Here is a 9,891-nt window from a genome sequence, read left to right as displayed (position 1 = left end):
TAATATATATAATAATATAAATTATAATTATGTATAAAATAATGTTATTATAATTTATAAAATAAATGTTTAATCTTAAACATGAAAATTTAATTCAACTTATGCTTTAAATATATAATATTATAAATATATATATTATTTATTGATAATATTTTATCATAAGAAGTAAGAACCAAGACGAAAAGAAAACTACTCAAATATTATTACTAAATTTTGATGGCCTAATAAACTTAAATCTCTCAATATATTTTCTGATAAGTACATAAGACATTAGTAGATCTAGATAAATACAAATTATATATATTAGTATATAATTTATATTAACACAATTTACATTTTATGACCTAATACTAAATACTAATAGTCTAATACTATATTACTAATTTACTATTAGTATTATACTTTCAGTCTATGTATAAATTAGTATATAAATCATTATACTAAATAATCACATATAAATAATGATATAGTAATACTAATACTAAATTATTATACTAATATATTCTAATATTAATATATAAATCACTATACTAAATAATCACATATAAAATAATCACTATAGTATTAGTTATTGTTTTGTATTTAAATTGCTTTGTATTTAATAATATAATTGTTGTTGGGTTTAATCATTTTATTTTATTAATATTTAGTTGTAGTGTTTTTAATTATCTTTCATTTTTTTATTGTACCACTTTTATTTTATTGAACCTTCTATTTTCCGACTCGGCTAGTTTTGGGCCAAGCCTTTCCAGTTTTTGGGCCCAACCCATTCCACTTCAGCCAGCCCTCTCTTTCCCCTCATACAGTGCGTTTTGGGTTCGGGCTTCTTCATTTCATTTTCTTCCTTGCGCCGGCACAGTCCCAGATTCCCACATCTTTAGTTCTTCTTCAGTTCTTATTTTCTTCTTATTCCTCCTAGCTCCTGCTACACCGTCCGCCCATGCCATTCTTCTTCTTTTCTTCTTCCTCTTGCCTCCTGCATCATCATGAGCCGTGCCACTTCTTCTTCAATCTTCAGTTCTTTTGTTGGTTTTCTTCTTATTTTCTTCTCTTCCACAGCCTGCCGTGCACAAACCCTTGGCCTCACCTCACTCTCGCAGTGGAACATCCCCTCACTGAGTCACGACTCACGCATCCCCTCTCTCACGTCCCTCTGTCTTCGATTCCTCACGGTAATTTTTCTCCATTATTTTTTTTCATTTCACTTATTTAAGTTATTTGAAATTACTTTGAAACCTGATATGAATCATTAGGGTTTTGTGATTGTGTTTGTGTTATTTGGGTTTTGTGATTGTGTTTGTGAAATTACTTTGAAATCTGGTTACAGCTTGTATTTGTGTTATTAGGGTTGTTTTTTTTTTGAAGAGAAAAACCTGATCTCATTAATAAAACCAGTTACCAAATACACCCAAGATAGCATGAAATAGACAAACCAAGCTAGAGAGTATACGACATTTCCTTGGTAACAATAGTACTGATACATGATGGGCACGTTTCTATATCATAAACATCCTCAGAGCATAGCAGTGCATCCCTTGCTACGTAGTGGGCTGCTGAGTTGGCCTCCCGAGGAACATGTGATACAGACCAGACGCTGTAGGCATTGAGGAGCTGTCTTGCATCACCGATGAGGCACCCACCTAGGCTCCAGTTCAACTTGTAACTCTTCAAAAGGTCCACCACTTGCTTTGCATCCCCTTCCAAGTAGATGCTGTTCAATCCAAGCTCTCTACAAAAAACTGCTGCTAAGAGTACACCATAAGCTTCAGCATCGAAGGGAGAACCCTTAAGTGGCCTGTTTGCACGAAGAGCTCCAATGACCCAACCTTGATGATCCCTGACAAGAACACCTATGCCTACTTTTCCTTCCCTTGAGCTTACGGCTGAGTCCCAGTTGACTTTGAAGCCATCAGCATCAGGTCTTGACCAGGTAAGGATCCTTACTGGGCCATTGCCATGGGGATTTGCTGGATCTTTGCTAGCCTCCACATTGTCAATCATTTCTGTTTTTGCCTGTTGATACACATACGTGGGATGTGTGAAACCTTTTCCATGAATGAACTCGTTCCTTCTAGTCCATATTCTTCTTGCAGTAATGGCCATTTCCGAGAGGTCTAGTGGGTCTAAAGAAGCTACCATAAAAGACCAGATATCAAAGAAGAAGTCACTGTGGTAGGACATCTTTTGCACCCTTTTTCCCCCCTGATTCCACACATCTTTGGCTGCACCACACCCCCATAGGGCATGTCCTGAAGTTTCTGCCTCCTGCAAGCAAATCAAACAAGTGTTGTCTTCCACGATCTTTCTTTTTTTCAGATTGGCTCGGGTGGGAATGGCCTCATTGCAGGCTCGCCATAAAAACATCTTTGTTTGGGGAGTTGCATCTAATTGCTAGATGGCCTTCCAAACCAGCTTATTCTTGTTTCTAGCTGATGTCTCCCCTTCCATTTCCCTGTCTAGCTCTTTAATGAAATGGTATCCACTCCTCACTGTGTATAAGCCATTGTTGGTAAATTCCCACACCAACCTATCTTCCCTGCCCCCTATACTTAAAGGAATGGATTTGATGTTCTCAATTTCGTGTTGGTTGAAAATTTCCTGGAGAAGGGAGTCTTCCCATTTCCGATTATGGAGATCTATGAGGTCACTCACTTTTTCACACCAGCAGTCTTCACCTCGTGTTGACAGTACCATGTGATTATGTGAATGAGGTAGCCATCTGTCAGACCATATATTCACCTTGGCTCCATTCCCAATCCTCCACATGAGACCCTTCTTTAACAGATGTGCTCCAGCCTTGATACTTCTCCACACGAAGGAAGGCCTTGATCCCATCTGTGCTTCAGTGAAATCCACTCTACTGAAATACTTTTGCTTAAGAACCCTGGCCATCAGGGAGGATGGATGTTGAATAACACGCCACCCCTGCTTGGCCAATAAAGCTAAGTTGAAGAGCCTCAACTCTCTAAAGCCAAGCCCTCCTGAGCCCTTTTCAGTACTGATCTTGTCCCAATTGACCCAATGTATTTTTGAGGTCTCCTCATCAAAACCCCACCAGAATTTTCTAAGCAATTGGTTCATCTTGTTAGTGATGGACAAAGGTAGAAGAAACATCCCCATTGTGTAAGTAGGGATGGCCTGCAGGACAGCTTTTAGAAGGACCTCTTTCCCAGCTGCAGAAAGGTGCTTTGTCTTCCAGTTGGCTATTCGTGCCCAGGTTCTGTCAATGAGGGAGTGGAATGTGGCTACCTTTGCTCTACCCACCAGTGCAGGAAGGCCCAGATACCTTTCAAAGGTCCCAGGAGATTTAACCCCTGCTACTTGTAACAGCTGAACCTGTGTCGATTGATTTGTATTCTTGCTAAAGAAGATAGATGACTTTTCCTTGTTCAGAACCTGTCCAGATGCCTTCTCATACTGGCCAAGAACGTTGAGAACACAGTTGAGTTCCTCAGGGTCTGCTTTGAAGAAAAGGAGGCTGTCATCTGCAAAGAAAAGGTGGTTCACAGTGACTGGTCCTCTTCCAATTGGGACAGGTGTGAGGTTACCACAAATCTCGGCTCTATTAAGTAGGCAGGTAAGGGCTTCAGCACAAAGAATAAATAGGTAGGGGGACAAAGGGTCCCCCTGTCTAAGGCCCCTGGAAGGCCAGAAACACTGCTGGGCTTCTCCATTTATGAGGATTGAATAGGACACTGAAGTAAGGCAAGTCTGGATGATGTTTATCCAGTGACTAGGGAATTCCATCTTTGTCATGATAGCTTCAATAAAGCCCCATTCAACCCTATCATAGGCTTTACTCATGTCTAACTTGAGAGCCATGAAGCCTTGTTTCCCTTTCATTCTAGAGTTCATAGAGTGTAAGATTTCGTAAGCCACAATGGTGTTGTCAGAAATTAACCTGCCAGGTACAAAGGCACTCTGATTGTGGGAGATTAGTCTAGGGAGGATTACTTTCAATCTGTTGGCAAGTGTTTTGGATATGATTTTGTACACTACATTACAGAGACTGATAGGTCTGAAGTCAGTCACTCTTTTAGGGCTCTTGACTTTGGGTATTAGGGTAATGAATGTGTCATTTAATTCAGAAATGGAATCACCATGGTTAAGGACTTGGAGGGCTAGCCTGTACACATCTTCACTCACTACTTCCCAGTGTTTTTGGTAAAAATGGGCTGGAAAGCCATCGGGGCCAGGAGACCCCAATGGATTCATTTGTACCACAGCAGCTCTAATCTCCTCTCTATTGAAGGGAGTTATAAGCCAGGTCTTCATATCCCCTGCTAGTTTAGTATCCATGGCACTTAAACACTCATCAAGGTTAGAAGGTTGAGAAGTAGTAAAAAGAGAGGAGAAATACCCTGTGAAGACTGCCCCAATCTCTGTCTGTTCAGTGATGGTTCTCCCACTTGGATCCTCTATTGCTTTGATAGTATTGGTTTTCCTCCTTTGGCTGGCTTGCATATGAAAATACTTGGTATTTCTGTCACCAAGTTTGAGCCAATGTTGCTTTGCCCTCTGCCGCCACTTTAAATCATTCACTGCCAAGTTTTGCTCCACTTCCCTCTGAAGCTGTTTCATTGGAACCAGGTGATCACCTGTTCCAGTTTCTTGGAGGTAACCAATTCTTGTCATTCTTTTGTTGATTGCCTGGTGGCCTTCCTGTTGCCTCTTGTTGTTCCAGTTCTGCAGGTCTCTTTGGCAAAAGCCAAGTTTTTGCCTTACTTGCTTTGCCTTTGTTTCTCCTCCTCCATCCTTCCCCCAGGCCTCGGCTATTGTCTTCAGACAGTCTTCTCTCATTTCCCAGGCCACTTCATATCTGAAACAGTTTCCCCTCTTCTTTCCCTTAAGGCCCTTTGTGTACTTTTCAATTACTAGAGGGGAGTGGTCAGATTGGATTGCTGGAAGTGCAGTGCTCGAGCCATCCTTAAAAAGGTCATACCATTCCTTGTTAGCTAATGCTCTATCAATCCTTTCCTTAATGAAAGCTTTTCCACCTCTATTGCTTGACCACGTGAACCTTAGTCCCTGTGAATGGATGTCATTAAGACCACAGTAATCTATAGCTCTTCTGAAAGTTTCAATTTGTCGATAAGGCCTACTTGCTCCTCCCACCTTCTCCCTTTGGTGCAGTATCTCATTGAAATCTCCTGCGCAGAGCCAGGCCATGGGGTTAGAGGGTTTTAGCATTTGCAACAGTTGCCAACTACCATTCCTCTTAGCTGATTCAGGGTGTCCATAGAATCCAGTGAATTGCCAAGTTGGTCCAGGCTCACCTTCCTGAACTAGTGCACTAATATGCCACCTTGTGTAGTTAATTATTTTGATCTGCCAAGTGTCCCTCCATAGTAATGCAATGCCTCCACTCATTCCTACACAATCCACAGCAAAACAGCCCTCCATCTTCAAACTTCTTCTAACCTCTTCAAGTCTCGATTTTCTGCTCTTAGTTTCCACGAGGAAAACTAAGTTGGGCCACTTATCCTTAGCTAGTTTTCTAAGGACACTAACTGTCCGAGGGTTCCCAAGCCCTCGGCAGTTCCAAACAAGTATACTCATTGGGGCAGGCAGGGCTGGAAACCAGCCTCTGCCATTGCATCTTGGTTTTCCTTGTTGCCATCGATTCTCTTAGCTCTTTTTTCACCAGGGATATTCTCATTCACCTTCCTCTTACACCCCCTCTTATAGCTGGTCCTCGAGACCTGGTTTGAGATATCTGCCAACAGTTCTTCTGCATTCACTTCATTGTAATAACCTCCTTGTCTTGCAATTCTTTTCCATTTCTTAGTCTTGTTATTCAAACTGGCCGTACCATGGTCCCTATATTCACCTTCTTCTTGCTGGGAAACTGTCAACTTGCTACTACTGAAGTTCTTGATGTTAGGCCCACCGAGCCCCACCCTAGTCCCCTCTTTACTTTTAACTGTTGTTTTATTCATTTCATAATCTAGCACGTGTGCCATGGTACTAGCTTCAAAACCTACTACTCTAGGTGTTGTCAAGTCAGGTGCTATTTCCATTTCACCGTTAGGGCCCTGTGGACTTTGAGAGCTAGTTTTTATCCCCGTTACACTATTTTCCTGGACATGGACTACCTCAATGTGATCTAAAAGTTCACCTTTGGCCTGGTCTGATTTAGGGACATCGGGGAAAGGTTCAACATAGTTACCTTTGTCCGAGCTTCCTTCACTTAACTGTTGTGTGCTGCAGGTTCGAAGGACCTTTTCCCTCTTTTCCGCTAGTAGACTTCCTTGCTTTTCTGACTTAGTCTGCTGATTGACAGCTTGAGGGCTTTGCCATGTCGCCTCACTGACAACTTCAACTCTTTCTCCTTGTTGCTCCCCATACTGTTGTCTTTTTCCACCGGAGCCACCATACTTGCGGCTGTCGAAGATGTTTATGTTCCTCGGCTGCCCACGGAGCCATGGCCCGAATTGTGTGGGAGCTTCCTCCTCCCCTCGATGCTCCGGCTGTAGCCTGGTGCAGTCCTTGCCTTTGTGAAAAAGTATCCCACACTGGAAACAGAAATTCTGCAGCCTTTCGTACCTGAAGGAGATCCAGTGCTTCTTCTCGCCAAACTTGATCCATTTCCCTCGCAGGAGAGGTCTGTGAATATCTACCGCTACCCTTACTCTCAAGGTTCTCCCCCATGCACGTCCATCTGCGTCAGTGTCCACTCGTATTACTCTTCCAATGGATGCCGCGAACTGTTCTCCAAGTTCTTCTGTCATGGTGGCTAATGGCAGGTTGTGGAGTTGAACCCAGAAGGGTTCATACGCAAAATGTAGCTCGTTTATTGAGGCTGTACCGTCCACTTCTAGCATCGTGAGGAGGTGTCTGTCAAAAAACCAGGGACGACCACTAAGAACTTTCTCTTTGTCTGCCTGAGATTGGAACTCGATCAGAAAACTCTGGTCTCCCAACTCTTTAAACCCGAAATTTAGGATTTTTGTTATTGTGTTTGTATAATTGTGTGTAATTTGTAATTGTAATTAACTTTTTACGAGTAAAAGATGCTAAAGGAACACCTTTCCTTGCCATGGGAAGCTGCTCGACTGATGCATAAATTACTGCAAGCATTCAAATTTGTTTTCCTTTTATTTGCTTTTTGCTCTTTTATACAATGTTAAGTTAATGTTAAAGGTTTAATTTATTGTGCTAAAGCTAGTCCCAGAAAACTTAAAATAGATTGCCAAAATCCATAAAAAAAACCACTCCACAACCCTGTCTCTTGCAAAAGGTAGTTTCGTTGCAAAGTCTAAATCTTTCCAGCACCTACAAGTTAACCAAATGGTATTAGCAGTACAGATTTGACGTATTGTTAGTTAACTCTAAGTATTAATTACCTAGTGATTTTAACAAGTTTGTGTTTGTGCAACAACTGCACCAAATTGAAATCCAATATTGTAAGCTTTAGGAAAGCTTTTTTATGTGAAGTGTCATCTTGGTAGACAAAAATAAATGTCTAGCCCCAAGCCTTGGTATGCCCTTGTGCAGGGGTTGTTTTAGGACATGATTAACTTTTGCTGTTAATGGATTGCTTAAATGGGATGCAGCGGACTTGAGTTGAGTGGTGGTGAAAGCAAGGGCCTCATCAAGGATGTCTTCTCCGTGCACCCTAAGATGCATGGCTTCACACAAGGCTAGTATGCCCGGAATGTTGGTGCTCAAGCTTTCCTTGAAGTATCCTTTTTATCTTTAAACTTGTTAAACACATCTACTTCAACAAATATGGGAAAAACAAATATATATATATATATATATATATAATCTAGTTTAAAAGAAGCTATTACAAGAGTATATAACTTAATGCAATACTTGCACTTAAAATAATATCAAATAAAGGAGGCCAGGCACGCGTCTAGCTCATCACTTATAGACAATAAACTAAATACGTAATCCAAAGAAGTATATATGCAGGGGCAGAACAAGATGCATGCTAGGGGGGCTTTTAAAAAATGTAATATAGTGTATAAATAAGTATAATTTTTCTTAAACTTTAAAATTTTTTTACTGAAATTAGCCCTCCCAATACTTAAGATTTCAAAAATTTTACTGAAATTATTCTCCAAATCTCAATTTTTACTCTAACTTTTCACATTACCTACACTCAAATATTCTGCGCTGCTTACCAATACACCTTGAAAATGAAAATACTCAAATTGTAGAACTACTCTCCAATATTAGACCTTTCTCCTATAGCACGGTTGCACCTCTGGGTGATTAGACTTTCTCCTTTAGCACGTTGCACCTGCAAGAGCTGCACCTCTGCGTGATTAGACTTTTTCAGAATTTTAGTACATGCTACACACCTTTCTCCTTCAACATACTAGTGTGGCCCATACGCGAATAGAGGGATTTTTTTTTTCATTGAGGAACTAAGGAATAGCGATTTTTCAAGATAGAAACAGAGGTAGAGAGAAAAGATTGCCTTGGTAGTTGGTTTCAAAGGAAGAGTGTGTACTGTGTGTGGGTTGTGGCTTTTACGGAGATAGAGAGATGAACCACTTGAGGTTAGCTTTCAAAGATAAAGAGAGTTTTTTTTCAATAGCCCAGGTGGCAGGTAGGCTCTGACCCTCTATGTACTAGCAAGTTCTTTATTTATTTATTTATTATTATTATTATTATTATTATTATTATTATTATTATTTTGTGTTGATGCATTATGCAATGATGTTGCCGGTGGATTTGGTGAATTGCTTCATTTTTATTTTTTATTTTTTTCATTTGGATCTGGTGAATTGCTTCTATTGGATATGTTGTTGTCATTTGCTTCTAGTTTTTTTGTTCACTTAGTAATAAATACAAACTATACAAAAAAATCTAACAACTCTACATCATTACTTATTAGGTACTTCTCAGGTTTATTTTTGATCTATAAATTTTTTGTAAAGTATAGAAAAATATGAGCAAGCCAAGACCAATTAATTCTTTTTTTTTTAAAAGAAAGCCATGGACAATTCGGAGAGTAATATGCATTTAGAGAGCTCGACAACAACGGAATGTGATACTTCTACCACTGACGAGCGTCCCTCTAAAACTTCAAGAATCCAACCTGAAAAGATGGATGCTACATCTTTGGAACGTAATCCAAGATTATGGCTACAAATATGGAAATTTCCTTCTAACCTACAAGACAAGATCCGACGTGCCTATCTTAAAGTTGGTCCATATCAAACTAAACTTTCAAAATATCCATTTTCAAGAGTAGGCAATCAACGTCGTTAATTTCAATTTTCTTGGTTTCAATGATATTCAAATTGGTTAGAGTACTCGCCATCGAAGATTGCTATATTTTGTCTTCCATGCTACATTTTTACTAAGAAATCAACAAGCCGTCCAGGATCAGATGCATTTACCAATAAAGGTTTTGACAATTGAAAAAAAGTGAATGATAGAATGAATTGTCCTTTAATAGGACATGTGGGGAGAGATCTGAATTCGTTACATAAAAATGCTGTAAAATGCTGTGAGAATTTAATGAATCAGTCAAGACATATTGATAAGTTAGTTGAAAAACAAGTATCACAAGAAATGGAGAATAATCAGTTGCGGCTCAAAACTTTGATACAAAGTGTTCGATTGCTTACATTCCGAGCTTGTGCCTTTAGAGGTCATGAAGAAAGTTCTAACTCAAAAAATTAAGGTAACTTCATTGAACTGATAAAACTTTTGGCAAATTATAATGATCAAGTTAATGGAGTTGTCATTAAAAATGTTCCACAAAATGCCAAATATACATCACCCAAAATTCAAAATGAAATTTTGTATATATTTGTAAATAAAGTGCAAAATGTGATTCGCGAAGAAATCGGTGATGTCAAATTTTGTATTCTTGTTGACGAAACTCGGGATGAGTCTAAAAGAGAACAAATGACTATCATTTTGAAG

At 39.6% G+C, this 9,891-nt stretch overlaps 1 long non-coding RNA gene across 1 annotated transcript; it reads left to right on the top strand.

Moving 5' to 3' along the window:
* The first annotated feature begins 763 nt into the window (after window positions 1–763).
* On the top strand, window positions 764–9,510 carry LOC122318268. The gene is made up of 2 exons (XR_006244779.1): window positions 764–1,172; window positions 7,557–9,510. It is a non-coding gene; the product is annotated as an uncharacterized LOC122318268 (long non-coding RNA).
* The last annotated feature ends 381 nt before the right edge of the window (window positions 9,511–9,891 follow it).

Source organism: Carya illinoinensis, chromosome 8 (assembly GCF_018687715.1).
Source record: "Carya illinoinensis cultivar Pawnee chromosome 8, C.illinoinensisPawnee_v1, whole genome shotgun sequence".
Taxonomy (NCBI): Eukaryota; Viridiplantae; Streptophyta; class Magnoliopsida; order Fagales; family Juglandaceae; genus Carya; species Carya illinoinensis.
This window is presented reverse-complemented; position numbering and strand designations above follow the sequence as displayed.